Source organism: Callorhinus ursinus, unplaced genomic scaffold (assembly GCF_003265705.2).
Source record: "Callorhinus ursinus isolate GAN/ISIS: 27379988/994484 unplaced genomic scaffold, GSC_fseal_2.0 scaffold9, whole genome shotgun sequence".
NCBI classification, from domain to species: domain Eukaryota; kingdom Metazoa; phylum Chordata; class Mammalia; order Carnivora; family Otariidae; genus Callorhinus; species Callorhinus ursinus.
Window position 1 is genome coordinate 51,038,605 of NW_027397071.1, and position 17,658 is coordinate 51,056,262.

The following is a 17,658-nucleotide window of genomic DNA, read 5'->3' on the forward strand; positions in this document are numbered from 1 at the left end:
ATTAAGGAGTGCACTTGTTGTGATGAGCACTGGGTGATGGATCACTATATTGTACACTTGAAACTAGTATTACACTGTACGTTAACTCACTGGAATTTAAGTAAAAACCTTAAAAAAATAAAAATATAATATATATATAGTTTTTAACCAAAAACATGAAACAAAGTTATATATTGATCAGTTGATGAAAATGGGCCCAGAGGCTTGTAGGAACCTAACCCTGTATTTTCCCCTGGGAGCAATGGTTCAGTATTAGCAATTTCAGTGTTTGTGGTCACTTTATAGGACTCCTGGGAATAATGAGAATTGACTGTATCTACGCACCTATTTTCCCCCCTGAAAGCTGGTTATTAAATATTATCAACACACCACTGACCGAGGCAGATCTTGCAGGAGCTCACCACACTGTGGAGGTGTTAGTGAATCACACTCTCACAGCTGGGCAGTGTTTTCTTGAAGCAGGATCTGAATGACACATCACCATGTTAGCAGCACTTTCTAAACTCTCAGTTAGAGGGGGTTCAGTCTTTGGAGTCACTAAGACCCAAGTTTGAATCCCACCTCCCCAGTTAACTAGTTGTGTGTCCTCAGGCAAGTAACACTGTTACCTTTGACGGGAGAATAATGGCCATTCGACAGTTTTATCATGAGTCCTGATGAGATGGTGTGTGTAAAGTGCGTGACTCAGCGCCTGGCACATGCATTCATGGTGAATACTTGTGAATCCAGAAAATGGGGGGAGCAAGGAGGCCTTCCGTTCTCTGCCTGCTACCCAGTCCTTTGATTACAGAGCTTCAGGATACAGCAGTGTTGTGCCCAGTCATTCTAAATCAGCTTTTCAGACTCACTCTGTCTCAAAGGCCCAGGCTGGGTCTTGCACTGGAGATTCCCAAACTGGAGATTCTAGAAGACCTGCTGCCTACAAGGGGCCCTCTCTTTTCAGGACCACATAAGGGGTCCACTTTCCAGTCTAATTCTTGTTGCTCCCTTGTTACGGAAAAATAATTTCCTAGCCAATATCTCTGTCTGTGGCTCCTGGTCTTTTTTTGGCGGGGGAGACTAAGGGGTGCATCTATTTGCTTAGCCCACTTTTCATCCTGTTTCTTGATACCCTAATCTGGGATTCAGAAGCCCTGGCTGTCCCAGTTCAGGCCTCGCTTCCTCTGACTCAGCTTTACCCTCAAGATACAGCCTCATTTCTGAGTCATCAGGCTGAGCTTTCGAGGACAACAGTCTGGCACTCCCGCTCCATCTTCCCAGGAGAGGTGCTATGTCTCCACACCCCAGTGCCAGTCCTATGCCTAACTTGGCTCACAATGCCCAGAAACCAAGAAACAGATTTTTAATGAGTTTGGAGGATGCAGAGGAAAAAGGCTCCAGGACCAGGAGTCAGAATGCTGGGTTCAGTTCTAGCTCTACCAATTAGCTTGTGCAACTTTGAGCTAGTTGTGGAAGCCTCCTGAACTGGGGCTTCCTCTTCCATAAAATGTAAGTAGTAATCCATGCTGGGTCCACCCACAGGGACATCGGGAGGCCTGAATGAAATAGTGTGAAGTGCCCCCAAACTCGAAGGTACATACCCCTGTTCCATGGGCTAGATCAGGTTCATAAACTCATTTCATTTGGCTTGAACAGCACTGACCTAGACTTCAAGTGATTAGCATTTTTAAAATGAGTTATCACCAAACTGGGAGACTTCACTTACATATCTGATGGACAGCTTCTCTTTAAAAATGAGATGATCTTGCCATATTAACTCCTTGCCCTTGTAAAAATAAAGAGAAACCTCACTAAAATGGATTCAGGATGCTAGAAGGGGAGGCTGCTAGGGGAAGCCCTACCACTCAGTGTCAATTATAGGAAAAACTGTCAACTACTGACCCCTAACAGAAGACTCTCAACAGGAAAAAAAAAGCATCAATTACAGGCCCCCAAAGGGAAAGATGTACATTGCATCTCCTACAAGAGATACACCGCCCCTGCAGCTCAGCCACTGAAAACCCGTTACACGCCGAACTCTTCCTTCTCTCTACTGCACTTTTGTTCAAAACGGCCCATCCCAACTCCCTTCTTCTCCGTGCAATAACGTTCCTCTCTTTTGTTTGCCGGATTTGCCTATGGTTTTGCTCTGGCTTGCTTGCCCTGGATTGAAATTCTCTGCTACTCCCAAATAAACCCATTTTTGCTGTTATAGTGACCGGCAGTTTTATTTCTAAGGTTAATGCCCTGACCGGCAACAACCCACTAGAGCTGAACAGCAGCAGCCCCTTCACTTGGGCAGGAGCCTGGAGCTGCCTTCAAGCTCGCCACAGTCCCCACTACTCCCTGTTACCTCCCAGTACTTAGGCCAAGCCTCTGTTGCCATTTCTTGTTGCTCTAGGGCTGTTAATTTGCTTCTAGTGGAGCCCTGGTAGATGGAAATCTTTCTAACAATCATGTTTCTATCAAAATGGGAAAATGAAAGTCCCAGAACTGTCCCTTGCCCCAGATTATCTCCCCCTTCAGGGTCTCGATGTCAAAAAACGCAAGCCCTGCAGTTAAGTTTTCCCCTGTGCCAAATGGCCCTTTGAAAGGTGTGTAAGGTGAGTGAGAGCTGTGATCTGGAGTCCCGCAGGCTCTACCCCAACCCTGCCCACGCCTGTTTGAACTCATCTGTAAAATGGAGTAGGATCAGCCCTTTTACCCTAGGTTGACTGTGTACAACATATGGCATTTAGTGTGCTGGTCACTCCAGGTTGGCGACTGAAATGGAAACGGTTTGAACTGATAAAAAGCATTGTGGGTGGTGGGAGTGTGAAGTGAAAGTCCGGATTCCTGAGTGGGGCTAAAGCAATGGCTGGGGAGGAAACAAGCAAAGGGAAAAAGTACTGACTTAGAGGAGATACGAGTTCGGTTACACCCATTCCCACCCTCACTCTCCCACCTCTGCAATGAGAAAATCCCGCCAGGATGTACAAGACCTCACTGTACCCAGGGTTCTGTTACCAAGACTGGGTTCTGGTGGTGGCTTGAGCAAGCATTACCTTGTGTGACTTTGTCTCCCCCTCTATAAGATGAGGCTAGAAATGGCCCAACAGTTACTGTGGTCGTGAAGATGAAGTGAGAAATGTACGTGAAAGCACTTTGGAAATCTGCAAAGCACTATATGCAGTTAGGAGTTTTCCAGCCTCTTTACAAAAGTTTTTCTTCCAAACTCTGTCCAAGGGCTTTAAAGCTTATCAAGGCTAAGACCCTCCCCTCAGTTTCGCAATGCTGCCCCTTCCTACACACCAAAGCCCGCGCCGCGTCAGGAGTCTTTTTTTTTTTTTTTTTTTTTTCCTCCCCTAGCGAAGGCGGGGACTTGGGTGGTGTTGGTAGCCGGCGACGCCGGCCGCGCCTGGCCAGTCCCGCAACGGCCGCGGTGGGTGTGCCCCACAGGGTGTGCGCCCCGGGCCCAGGCCCAGCTCGCCGGCGAGAGGGCGCCCGAGGGTGTGCGCGCCGCGGGCGACCGGAGTGCGCCAGCCCGGGGGTGCGCGCCCCGGACGGGGACAGTGCACCCGGAGGTTGCGTGCGCCCCGAAGCCGGGGTGTGCGCCGGCCCCAGGCACGGCCCGCCGCTTCCCTCCCGACTTCTGCGGCGCGCCAAGGTAAGGCGCTCTGCGACACCAGCCCGCGCGGCGCGGTGAGTGGGGCGTACCAGCACCCTGCCCCGCGCGACCCGGGTCTTGGCCCCGGCGCCCGGCCACTCTTCTCCGCCTCCGCCGCCCGCCTCGCCCCCTCCCCGCGCCGCGTCCCCGGCTCCCCTTAAGACAGAGGCTGCGGCAGCCTGGGCCGCCCCGGCGCCCCTGTCTGGGGTTGGCGACAGCGCGGGGAGGGGGCTGCCGGGGCTGCGCGGGCTGCGCGGGCTACCCAGGGGCGGGCGCCGCTACCATTCCGCCCCGACCCGCTCCCCGAGCCCCTGTGCTGGGGAGGGAAGAGACCAGTGGGGAGGGGGAGGCCGCGGTGTCCTTGCGGCTCCGGTGGTGCAGCCCCCGCCCAGTGCTTCCCAGCGGGGCGCTGCGCTGCGGTCCGGGATGCAGATTGCGGGACTGGGCGCCCTGCGCCGGCTCCCAGGACGACCCGGAATCAAGCTCTTAGTCTCCTGTCTTTCGCAAAAGCCGGCCCCCCGTGTCTACCCTGGTATCCCTCGGCTCCTAGCTGAACTTTCCAGGGCTCGCGTTGGGCCACGACCTTGGATGGGGGCAGCGGGGCCGCCCTGGGGAGCCGCGTGCGCTGGCAGCCTAGGGCACTTCCGTTGAGCCTGCCACTTGGTGAGATTCCCACCTTCTCATCTCTCCCTTAAGGTCAGACCTTTGACCCCAAGTACTTTGTCCCTGCAGAGTGGCCAGTTACTTAGCCTGGGAGTTGAAAAGTAGAGTCTCGTCGCCCCTACACCAGGTCTAAATAAGCCCTTGCCCTGAGCCTCTGCCAAGGCTGCAACAATGGGCGGTTTCAGTTCTCAAGAGACCTAGGGTACAGGCCTGGGGGCCAGGAAGAAGCATTTTCCAGGAGACGGAGGAGGAGATTCCCCCCTTCCTGAGGATGACCCCCTGAAGCTTGGGCAAAGTATTGAACAAGTAGCATCAGGGGAGGGGCAGATGCAGACAATGACCAGGTTGAGGCCTGGGGACAAAGCATCTTGAATTAAACACACAGCCCGCCTGGGTAAAACCAAATGTGGGTTCTTAGGAACCTTTCAAGACATGACACAGAAGAACACAGAGCTACACTTGGAATAGCAGCAGAGTGCACTCTGATATGCCTTTTCAATTCCAGTCCTCCTGCCCCATGTCTGAAACTCTGCCTGCTGGACCACAATGTGAGTTCTGGGGAACGTCAAAGGACAGAGAATGAGGGATGGCTGAGGGTGCATTCGGTCAACAAATACTTGCTTGTCTGCAGGCACCAGGCAAGGTAGCGGGATAGAGAAATGAAGAAAACACGCACTATCTGGCCTCATGGAGTGTGCAGTCCAGTGGCCAAGACCTGCATGGATCAAATCACGCAAATACAGAATTACAAGCGGTGCTGACTTCTTTTGAAAGGGAGGGATAAGGTACTGTGAAATTCTGTGATAGGCACCGTAGTCGCTCCGTTGGAAGGCTGGTAGGAGTTAAGCAGTTGAAGAGGATTGAACGAGCCTTCTAGTCAGAAGGAACAGCACGGGAGAGGACTCCGAGGCAAGCAGCAGAGACCATTAGAGGGACTGAAAAACTGCATCAAGTGATGACCAGGGGCCCAAATGGCATGCCACTGCCTGGGCCAATCAGTAGATCCGTAGTTTCCTTTCTCAGCCATGATAATGGGCAGTTGGAGTCCCCCCCCCCCCACCTTGGTGGAGTGGCTTATCTTAAGACTTTTAAAGCTAGAATGAACTCATTGCCTATAATGTAAAATTCTTTAGGATGGCTTACATGGCATTTGCTAATCTGAGTCCCACTGCCTTTCCAGCCCCGTTTCTGGTTCTCCCACTCCCCCATCTCCTGACCACCATACCCCGCTCCGTGAGCACCCTCTATGTTTTACTCATGGCTACACTTCAGGCAGTTCCTGGAACACACGTTGTTTTTGCACATGCTATCCTTTGTCTAAAATATTCTCCCTACTTGTGCACCCAGTGAATGCACACCCAGCTTTCAACGTCAACATGACACTTAAGGTTTCCTCCACCACCACCACCACCACCGCCGACGCCGCCATCCTGTAAGGCCTTTCCTGACCAGAGTCCAATGCTGCCTTCTCTGTTTCCGAAGCTCCCTGGACATGTTTCTGTCCAGGGAACATGAACTGCACTGAGCATCACAAAAACATATTTCTTTTTCCTCCTGTTCTATTTGTGTCTCAAGTACCCAGCACAGAGAAGGGGACACTGAAGGTGCTCAATAAATGCTTATTGGATGAAAACGGTCCAGGCTGGTATTTCTTAACTTTTTTGGGGGGAGGGAGGGAGTGTTACATCTATCCTGGAGATTCTGATAAAATTGTGGACACCATACTTTCCTCCAAGTGCATATAATCTCCTGTCACCCACTGACCCCATTTTCAGAACTTTGGACTTTAAGTTTACAGGAAGCAGAGGCCCAGTGAGGTGCAGTAACTCCAGCTGGTTAACAGCATGCTGCACCCCCCCCCAACCTCCACCACCTCCCAACCCCCAGCTCCTGACTCCGGGGCTCCTTCCAGCTCTCTCTGCATCTCCAAGCCAAGTAGCCTCCTTTCATCCCTGGCACCTTGTGAAGGCCACTGCTTATGGCTGGAAGATGGATATTTTGGTTTTGCTTCAGTTCAGTAGCAGCCTAAGGTGTGACAGGGAGAAAAATCTTACTATGGGCAGAGTTGACAATTAGGAAGACAGATGGGCCATCTCCCTGACCTGTTTGCGTCAATGTTATTACATCTGTTTTAGTTGGAGGATGGTCACGTGCGCTTCACAGTCATCTTCTGGGCCCTGGATTGAGTTGTGTCGGCCAGGTTTGGCAACACTCTGGATCCAGGGCCCAGCTCTTGGTCTTGTCAAAGGCTTCTTCCCTATAGGGCAGGCTCTGGGGATGGATGAAGTGAATGGGGTTCTTGCTTCCCACCCTTGGAACTCTGGCCTGCCTGCCTCCTGCTTTCTGGATATCAGATGGTCAACCACTTTGTGCTATTCTGTAGTAGTTTGTGGGACGAGGCGTGGGCTTGGAGCCTAGGGCATACGGGGATTGGAGCCTAGATCTGCTGCCCACCGGCTGTGTGATTTACAGCTAGACCCCCAACCTCTCTGTGCCTCAGCATGCTAATTCCCCAGACCCAGAGTTTAGATGAAGATAGGCCTTCTGTGAATGGTTTCCAGTCTACATGGATAATATTTCAAAGTAGGATTAAAGGAAAGATAAGGGGCCCTCCTGCTAACAATAGGCCTGTCGCAGTTTCCTGGATAAAATAAATGCTGCCCCAAGATTTCAAGGAGATGGTTAATGTGATATGCAGGCAGTTATAGATTGGTGGTGTCTGAAAAGCTGGCTGAATGTTCCTTCTCCAAGGGAAAGAAGTGTATTTTCAAAAGGAATGTCTCACTGTCTCGTCTGGGCCCTGGGGCCTGGGCCCTGCCCTGCACGCAGCTTTCTGGGGACATAGGCTTTGTGGGAGAACACATGAATTCCCATCTCCCCTCCCCCCATTATTTTTCCCCCAAAGTGGGGAAATTGTTGGCTGGATTTATTTATATTTTTAATGTCGCTGTGGCTCCCCGCCCCCTCTTTCTGCGGAAGCATCCTTTGTTGTCTCCTTTGGTATGTATTAATAGTTTGCTGACGTCAAGTGACAAGGGGGCACACAAATATGGCACTGGGGAGAACTGGCTCCACGCAAAGACGCAGCCTTTGGTGTCGATTCCCCTCCACGGCCTGGTTTTTGCGCAGAAGCCAGAGATGCCAGCTCTCAGTGAAATCGATTTTGATTTTCCTTAGCGGGATACCAGGCGGCAGGGCTGAGTGTTTCCTTGCCCATCTCACCATACCACTTCCTTCTGCCTGGCCTCCTACTCCTGGGGAAGGGCTTCAAAGACGAGGACTGTCAACTTGGGTGGTGGCCGAATACAACCTAGTGTGGTCAGGGCCTAGGCATTTATTTGGCATGATACTGAGTGTGTGGGGAGGAGGGACATTTTATCAGGAATGTTTGAGTTTTGTAAGAAATTGTTTTCATGTGTCATTTGTATGATTTAAATAAATAAATAATAAAGGCCATCACCCCTCTGCTCCTCAAAAAAAAAAAAAAGGGAGGAGGGCGAGGGAGGGGCCATGGCTTCACCACGTGCTAGCCCCATGAGCCTGAGCAAATGCCTGGGGTTTACTGAACTTCATTCAGCTTTCTCATCTGATAAACGCTACTCTTAGTGCTGACTTAAGGCTCTTCGGATGCCGAAAACAGAGACTCCCTAAAGCTGATTCCAATGAAGAGGGGGAGGAGCAGTGAAATGCAGCCGTGATATTTACCAACAGGCCTGAAAGGGTGGAGGCAGGCCTCGAGGCAGGGTGGAGAAGGTTCTGAGTTCCAGGCTATTCCACCAGCAGAGCCTGTGCCATGGGGTCAACTCTGCACCTGCCCGCGCCAGCCCTCGTCCTTCTATCACAGGAACCTCTCTCCTTTGTCACTCAGTACAAGTGCCAGAGAGGATCCTATTGTGTGAGCTCAGTTCTCTGGACGCTGAGGCTCTGTCTCCAGGCCATGTCATGGCTGGGCTCTGGCCAGCCCGGGCATGGGTTGCTGCTGGGGCAGACATCCTCCCTGGGCCAATCAGATGGGAGAGGGGAGCAGAGGAGGGTCATGTGTACAGAACGAGACCTTTTGTGGCAGGAAGGGCTGTGGGTGGAGATTCCTCGAGAAAGACATGAGCTGGAACTCTGGGATATGCCCAGTACAAATACTGACTTAACTGGAAGGACCTAACAGAGATTCTTAACTTGGAGTTAACCACCCCAAGGAGCTCACGTGTAGAATTCAGTTTGTGAATGTGGTTGGGAGAATAAAATAACATCTTTACTTAGCATTTTCTTTGAATTTTCTTTAGCATTTACTATGAATGTAGGCAACAAACCATAGTGTATTTGCAGTATCTGGGAGGTTGTCACCAGTAGAAATCACAAATCTTTTCATATCTCATTTTAGCTGCTGCAGATAAACCTGAACTATGATTTATGCCCATTGCAGCTTTGAAATTGCAGTCGTTATAACACCGGTGCTAAAGCTTGTTATTTAATGCATTAATAAAGAATGTATATTGCTATATTACACATTCATTTTTTAAAAAATGTAATAATTATATTTCAATGTAATTGGCATTCTTTGTAGTCAAGCTATGCATTTTATTTTATGTATTTGAAAATGCTCCAAGAAAGGGTCCATTGGCTTCATCAGTCCACTAAAGGGGTCCGTGGCACAAAAAGGGTTAAGACCCTTTGACAGGAAGTCAGTAAGCTACAGTTCCCACTTTCCCACCCTTCCTCACCCTAATCTTTCATATACTCATGTGTGTATACTATACTGTCTATATATATATATATATATATATACACATATATACTGTCTAATTAGTGCAAGACATTCTTGAGCAGTAGTAAATTTCATTTAATAGTTTGGCAAATTTGCAAGAGTGCATAATTTGTAGTTTGGGTAGAAGGTTTTGATGTATATCCAGAGGTTAATTTACAAATTGCAGGCACACATGGGCAACTGGTTAGGTGATTCCTATCAGCCTACAAACCCAGCAGCCCATACATCGATTGCTTGGTCCATCCCATGCAAAGCAGTCCATTGAAACAACCACAGACTGGACAATTGTGTTCTTGAGAGGTTAAGGAGCTTGCGTAGGTAGCTAAGACTAATCGATGAATCACTTGATCAAATGCAAGCTGGAATCTAGGAAGGAGGAGGAGCACTGGGAGAAGAGGCTTTGAAGTGGGCTCTGAAATGGAGGGAATGCAAAGGAAGCAGACAGGAGGAAGGAGGGAGTCAGTGAGGATGTGGGGGGACTGGCCAGATGTCGATTTTGAGGAGGAAGCCTGGAGAGAGGACAGCCTGCTGGAGCACGTTAGAATAGTGGTTGGTGTTTTGCTATCGTTTACTGAATGCCTGACAGGTGCCAGACCCGCGCCAAGCCCTTCCAATATAGCAGTTCTTCAGTCTTTACCAACTGCCCAGTAAGGTGTGGCTATTATTATTCCATTGTACGGGGTGAGTAAAATGAGGCTCTGAGAGGTTAAATACTTGCTGTCGCTCACAGCGGGGTTAAGTGGTGGAGCCGGGAGCTCAGCCCAGATTTGGCTAATTCCAGAACCCAGTGCTCTTAAAAATCACTAATACACCACAACCACAGAAGAGTCTGTTTGGAAAAAAACTATGGCTGCCCTTTTGTTTCAGTAAGAACGCGCTTACTGCCCATCCCTGTCTTCCCCATCCTTCTCGCCAGCCTTTTGCCTGTTCTCACCCCTCCTCCCTTCCCCCTCTCTGCCCTTACTCCCCTCACAGGCGCCTGCGCTACATTAGGGGGCGGGGTAAGACTCGGGAGCAAAAGCCGTAAGGCCAAGCAGAACCGGGTTCTCACCCCAGCTCTGCCGCCTGGCTAAGACCAGGCCAAGCCTCAGTTTGTATCTGTGAAATGGAGGTCACGATGCCTCCTTCTTAAATTTGCATGCGTTCTCTCTGGTGCTTCAGTGCCATTTTGGATAGTTCTTTCCAGTTGGGTGTCTCCAGCCTCTGTTTACACGGGGTGATGGCCCCTATCTCCTAGGCTTCCCTAGGAGGGCTTCCCTGAACCCCTCAAACCTGGCCTGTGGGCAGCAGGTGTCACTCCTTGTAGGGTCAGCTCTGGCCTCCGGGGAGGATTCATGAGCATTACTTGTGAGGCTGTCCCCTCTGTCTCTAAGCTCTCTCCCCCCATCCCAGGGCTCAGTGCAGCATCTGGCCTGGAGTCTTGCTCAGGAGAACCTTGATCAAAGCAAATGAACGGTGTCCTTTGATTCCCTTTGCAGGACCATTCTTGGCACCTGTTCTAGGTCCCATCACCTGGAGCTTGTCTCTACGAAACCTCACTGGTTACCTAGACCACCCCTCTCATCTTATAGACGTGGACCAGCGAGGGCAGGTGTCAAGCTCTGGTGGCACAGGGAGTGAGCTGGGGAGAGAACCCAGGCCTCTTGCACTTGCTCACCTCCTGGCCCTGACACTAACACTGAACGTGTTTCTCTGCCACACTGTTAAGCAGGCTGCTATTCTGGGGTGAGGGGACGTGCGTGGAGCACCTCCGTGGAGCACCTGAAATTACATTCTTGTGCAGTTGCTTACTTGCCCCACCCTTTTTTTTTTTGAGATTTTATTTATTATTTATTTGACAGAGAGAGACACAGCGAGAGAGGGAACACAAGCAGGGGGAGTGAGAGAGGGAGAAGCGGGCTTCCCATTGAGCAGGGAGCCTGATGCGGGGCTTGATCCCAGGACCCTGGGACCATGACCTGAGCTGAAGGCAGACGCTTAACCGACTGAGCCACCCAGGCGCCCCTACTTGCCCCACTCTTGTGCCTGCCTCAGGGCTGGCCTTCTCTGATCTAATCTTCTCTTGCATTCTACCCCCAAGTCCTCGGCTTTGCCAGCTGCTGAATGGAGCCTGTGTCAGCCAGGCCTGTGGGTGGCCACCTTCGGGGGATGCCTGGTGGTGCCCAAAGACTCCTGCCCTGAGAATTCCGCCCACTGGCAGGACTGAGGCCTGAAATTCCTGGCATTCAGAGTCATTCCTTTGGATGACTTTGTCTTCTCTAGAGAGCTATTGTTAAAAACGCTACCATGTTGCCCTGAAGGGGGAGCCTCCTAGCTCAGCACTGTGGCCCAGTGTGGAAGAGGGCAATGCCCGGGGCTTTGGTGAAGCCACACCACCTCCCTGTCCCTCCGCTTCTTAGCTGTGAAATGGGGATAATGCGAGATTGCATTATAGTGTTACCCCAAGGATGAAAGGAGATAGTGCACATACAGTGCTGGACACGTAATAAATACTCAATAAAATCAGCTTCTTCTTTTTTTTTTTCTTTCTAAGGCAGATTATTTGGTCCGTTCTCTCGCTGAAGTCCTGGTTCTTATTAGTTTGTGTATGTGTGTGTGTTTTAAGTGTTTCGTTTATTTAAGTAATGCGGTCTCCTTTTAAAATTTTTTTTCTCGTTTCTAATTATAAAATGGTTTTGAACTTACTTTATTTTCTTGTCTTTAAACTAGGGTAAAAGATCCTGTCTTATTGGTTCATTGAGAACTTACTGAGCTAAAGTACCTGGGGATGCCAGGCGTGCCGGGGCTCTCAGTGAGAGCCTAGTGATATTCTGAGTTACCCTGGAGGTGGGGATTGAAAGCACCTGGGGCTTGCGGGGAGGTTCTCGGTGGGTCACTGGGGAGGAGATGGAAGACAAAGAGGGAAGAGAAGGGGGAGGCAGGGGGGGACCCTGCTCCTCCATCCCGGCCGTTTGAACCTGGAGTCTGGGTCAGAGGGGACCTGGGAATACTGTCCCAGCTCTGGAGGAGGGTGGATCCTGCGATCTTTCCCCAGATCTTTGGCCTTCTAGGCCTGTTCTCGGAGGTTCTGAATCCCCCGGAGGAATGGCATTCTTGGCCTTCCCTAACCCCCGCCCCGCCCCAGCTTGACCTTGGTGGAGTGGTGGTGAGCAGACAAGGTTTCCTTACCCCACTGGTCTCCCACTGGGTGTCAGTGGGTGCTGTAAATTGCTCCTTTGAGAGCAGTTAGGCTTTTGAGAACATCAGCCCCGGCCAGATTCTCTGCAGTTTCTCCTGAGACAAAGACAGTTAGTTCTCTTCAGCCTGGGTCTGGGAGAGGGTCTAGGAGCAGGAGCATCCTGGCCCAGCCTCCTGGCCTGTGAATGAGGGGCAGCGTCACAGGAGTTTTCTAGCAGGCCCCAGAGCAGAGAGCCTCACTTCCAGGGTTCTCTGCGAGAGGGTCCTCCCCTCCTCCTTGTCTTCCCTGGGCAGTGAGAATTGTGGTCGGCCCTTCTCCTCACACTGGCCTGCTGTGAGCTTCTCCAGTGTACCTTCCCGCCAGCCTCTGGGCAAGGCTCACCCCCATCGTCGTCCATCATAACCAAAGTTACCCTTCCAAAGCAGGGTCTAACTGACGCAGAAAATCACTCTCCCTTAGTCCAGAGGCCAGGAGCAAAGAGCAGAGGTGAATACTGGTTCCTGGGACCTTGAAACCAAGCAGCAACCTGCCACTCAGGTGGGGAGGGAGGGTGAAGGGGGTACAGCTGGAGCCTTCCCATGTATCTGCTTTGGGGCTGCAAAGGAGCCAGCATCCATTTCAGGCCACGAGTGGGGCTTGGAACCGTGCAGTTCATTATACCTCACATTTGTTGATTGCCTGTGGGCTGTTACTATCCCTTCTTCCCTTCTTTCCTCCTTCCCTCTCTCCTCCCTCCCTCCCTCCCTCCCTCCTTCCTTCCTGCCTTCTAGTAAATACCCACTAATCACTTACACTGGGCCAGGGAGTGTGCTAGGCAGGGAGCTTACAGCACGATAGAGGAAACAAAGAATCACATAGCTAATTACACACAGTTTGATGAGTGCATCTGACAGATGTTCTTACAGGGTGCGATGGGGGTGCAGAAGCGGGGGCAGGGGGACCAGTTCTGACGGGCGTGTGGAGAAGAGACGACGACGCTGGTAGCTAAAACTGTCTTGTGGGTTGAGTCGGAGCTACCAGATGGAGAAGGAAGCAGGAGGATGCCGGAGAACGGAAGCAGACGGAGGTGTAGAAGATGGTATAGGAGATGGGCAGAGCCACAGGGTATACGAAAAGCTCAGGGTGATCACTTATTCACTGAGTTTTGGTTTTTCCTCCTGTAAAATGAGGATAATGGTAACCAAAGTCATAGCTGGCACACACACACACACACACACACACACAAACATCCTTCCTTTTTACCAATTTATGACCTACCAGCCAGACTTAAACGTGCGGAAATAAAGACAATGAGGGGCAGAAGGCAAGGGGTGCCAAAATCAGTGGAAATACGATGGAGGGGAAATAGCGTTTGGAAGAAAGCCTTGGAGGATTGGCAATATTAACTGGGGTTAATACTTAGGATTAGGAGGAGTTGGTACAATTTAAGCGGATCCTTGAAGGATGGGACAGACTCTGGTAGAGAAGACAGAAAAGGGTGTCTGAAAGGTTGATACAGTGTGAGCCCAGGCACAGAGGTGCTCAGGCACAGGGTGAGGCTGTGAGGGGCAGAGGAGCTGAGGACCGGCCTGCAAGGGTGGCCTGCGATCACTTCAGTGCCTAACTGGTGGGCTGGTGGGCAGCACTGGGTTTGCACGTGGGTTTTATTTATCCCCAGTATTTAAAAAAATAAGATTTAGGTAAACATGTAAAAATCAGATTTTACATAAATCCACATGCTTGCTTCTTTTGGAAAAAGTCAGGTCTGGCCACACCAGCCCTGAATTAAGTGAGTTGGTGACATTCGGGTGATCGTGGCTGTCCAGAGTTGCAGGCTGATATCCCACTGGCCAACTAGCTTGCCCGGTCTCTCCACCATGCAGCTCACTCTCAAGTTCATACAGTGTGTTCAGAAAGCTCCTACTGAAGTGCTAATTCATTACAAAGGAAGGGAAAGAAAATTCTAAACCATTAACTTTGTAATTCCTTCGTCAGATGAGGGAATGAATTTTACTGCCTGGGAAAATTTTAATTATGGAGTAGCAGTTAGGTGGGGGCAACGGAATGCTTGATGCATGATGGCTTGGTAGGGGAAACTCTCAGAAGTGAAGCATGGGAGGAGACACCTGAAAAGAGATGTTGGGGCCCTGCGGTGAGTCATTTTGACCACTTCACTCAGCCATGGCATCTGGTGTCTTTGCTGGAAGGACCAAAACACCTGTCCTTGGCAAATATTTATCGCATTGTAGATGCTACTACCTTACTTTATTAACCCTTTAAGCTTAAAAAATTGGACTCTTGAAAGACAAGGTGAAATTTGTGTGTTTTTTTAATTAATAAAGAAACTAATGAAAAAGAGAACTTTTTTCCATTTTTAAAATAATTTTTACAGTGTGTGTGAGAGAGAGAGTGGGTGGTCTTTGCAATTTGAAAGGTTCAATAAACCCTATTGGGAAATTTTTTATTAAAAATTATTTTAAAAAATCATGCCAGTGAGTGGCAGTCATTTACAATAATACAGAAACATATGAAAGAAAACTATGAACTGTTAAGAACTGATGATTAAGAGGGTGCCTGGCTGGGTCAGTCAGTAGAGTATCTGACTCTTGATCTCAGGGTTGTGAGTTCAAGCCCCGCGTTGGGCGTGGAGCCTACTTAAAAAGAAAAAAAAAAAAAAGGATGGGGCACCTGGGTGGCTCAGTCAGTTAAGCGTCTGCCTTCTGCTCAAGTCATGATTGCAGGGTCCTGAGATCAAGCCCCACATCAGGCTCTCTGCTCAGCGGGGAGCCTGCTTCTCCCTCTCCCTCTACCTGCTGCTCCCCCTGCTTGTGCTCTCTCTCTCTCAAATAAATAAATAAAATCGTTAAAAAAAAAAAGAATTGGTAGGGTATATGGGATAGTTTAGAGTGTATTATTCTAGACATGGCACTACACATCTATGAGATGTAATTATATCCTTATATAGATCTAGGTATCCATCTATCTATCTGTATAGAATTTTTTTTAGTAAAAATGAGGGTTTACATACTATTCTGCTGTTTTTCTCCTAATGTTCTGTCTTGAATATTGAAGGTCATGACATTACCTCTATGCCAATGTAAAGAGAGTCTGTGATGGAAGACACTGCCAGGTAGAAAGTGCCTGTTTTGAATCTCCACTGTGTCCCTCTCAGCCTCAGTTTACTCCTCTATAAAATGGGGACAACGATTCCTTCCTTCAGAGGTTTAGATGAGGGTTAAATACAATGCAAAGTGTGCTCAGCACAGCTTCTTGGATAGTGGGTGACCCCCTGCACCGCTGAGAATAAGTAAACCCGACTTCCATCTTTCTTTCTTAGGCTAGAATTGGGGGGGGGGGGGTCAATTACAATTTTTCACGGTGGAATTTAAAATTCTTTTTTCAGAGCTGAGTAACATTAAAATCTCAAGCAGTTCATTAACAGATGCATTCAGGTTTTGTGTAGGACATTTTCTCTGGCCTCACTTTTATTTATTCAGCTGCAGGAAAATTCCTGAAGCCAGGTATGTGGATTGGAAGGTATGTCTGATAGGGAAGCTGTGACCTGTGCCTGCCCTTTGTGGGGGCGCCCTCTTGCGGGGGGGGGGGGAAGTCCGCCCTTTCAGTACAGGGGTGGGGATTCAGGTCTTGTCTTTGGAGGCATCCCCTTCCTGCTACCTACTTTTCCTTCTTCACTTCTCTCCTTCCCCTTCTGGTTCTAAACTACACCCACGCTATGTCCCCACTTCCTCCCTATAGTCTCCCCCAACACCTTTTACTTGTGTAAACCCCAACCCTAGATTAAACTTTACTGTCCCATTCCTTTGATGCTGCCTTGGGACTGAGGGATTCATTTTTAAACCCATGCCCTTTGACCTCTGCTGCTGCTTGGCTTCCCCCATGTTTATCTGCGTTGTCTCTCGTGGGGCCTCCCTCTTGGTCCGTGGTCTGTTTCCTGCCTTACTGGGAAGGTGGAAGTCATGTGGCTTGAACTCTCACTCCCGCCTCATCATTTCTCCCCATCTTTGCTCTCCTCTCCCTTGCCAGAGCCCAGCCTTACTTAGCCTCTCTGGGCCTCCTTTCTTCATTGCACAGTAAGACTAATAAAATCGCCTTGCAGCTCTGGTTGCGGGGCAGATGGAATTCAACTCTGCTGCCTGTGTTAGCAGCGCCTGGAGTACGTGTCGGCGCTTATACACCTCCTCCTTCTTGCATCTCAGTCCGTTCCCCCTCCTGGCTTCTCCCCCGTGGCCTGCAGACATGCCCACCTTCCTCGGAGCCTACCTTGCCCTTCTTTGAGCTGCTGCCCATTTCTCTCCTGAATTCCACTGAAGCAGCGAAGTGTAGCCCCACCTCCTGCTTCTACCATCTTGTCAACCCCTGGCATCTTCCCTTGTCCTCTGAAACTGAGCCCAGGCTCCCTGGTTTCCTCAAGATATACCCATTTTGGGTTTCTGGGCTGCGAGCCACCCTGGTTTTTCTTCCCCATCGGCTCCCCACATGTGACTTACTTCAAGAGTTTTCCTTACCCTCCTCCTCTGTTCACTCTTGCTCCCCACCCCCCAGTCCCCACACGAGTCTGCCCCTCTAATCTTCAGGTCTCCCCCGCCCCGTCTTGGGCCCCCTTGTTCCACTGTCTGCTGGGCCACACTCTCCGGGTGAACCTCTCTCTGTGGGTGAACCCCTAGTCGGGCCCTCAGCAGGCCCAAGGATGAACACCCATCCCCCTACTCCCAAATCTCTTTTCCCTCCGGATCTTCCTAATTCACTGCTTGTCCCCAGCGCTCTAGTTACCCAGATTGGAAACGCCGGGGCTGCCAACACCTCCCTGTCTTCCCTGGTCCCGTGCCTGTACAGAGTGAGTGTTCAGCAAACAAATGGAAACCAATGGATCCCCCAGGTTGCCGAGTCCTGCCATTTTCTTTCTTTCTCACTCATTCCCTTTCAATTCCTACTGCATGTAAACATTTTAGGTACTTCATCCCAATGAATCTGTACAACCGGTAAGGAGAAAATTGTGTTTTTCCTGTCTTACACATGTGTAGACACCATGGCTTGCGGGGGGTGGTTTAGGGAACATGCTAAACACACAACTGGTAAGTGGCAGAGCTGGGATTCAAACTTGCACCCACCTTCCTCCAAATCCACATTCTTCTTCTTCTTCTTTTTTTTAAAGATTTATTTATTTATGTATGTATTTGAGAGAGAGAGAGAGAGAGCACAAGTTGGGGTGGAGGGGCAGAGGGAGAAGGAGAAGTAGACTCCCCACGGAGCAGGGAGCCCAGCAGGGGGCTCGATCCGATCGTGACCTGAGCTGAAAGCAGACGCCTAACCGACTGAGCCACCCGGGTGCCCGCCAAGTCCACATTCTTAATCTTTATGCTCTCCTCCCTCTAGCAGTTCCAGTAGCAGGCTATGCTGTAGGCACTGAGTAAGCCCTGCAGGCTAAATGCC

The 17,658-nt window shown here is 50.1% G+C and overlaps 1 protein-coding gene across 1 annotated transcript in view; it reads left to right on the forward strand.

Moving 5' to 3' along the window:
- Positions 1-3,444: 3,444 nt before the first annotated feature.
- The window catches only part of KANK4 (KN motif and ankyrin repeat domains 4), a 66,375-nt gene continuing 52,161 nt past the window's right edge, over positions 3,445-17,658 (forward strand). The window contains exon 1 of the mRNA XM_025871745.2: positions 3,445-3,625. The gene's annotated coding sequence lies outside the window, so the exon portion shown is untranslated. The remainder of the gene's footprint in view (positions 3,626-17,658) is intronic.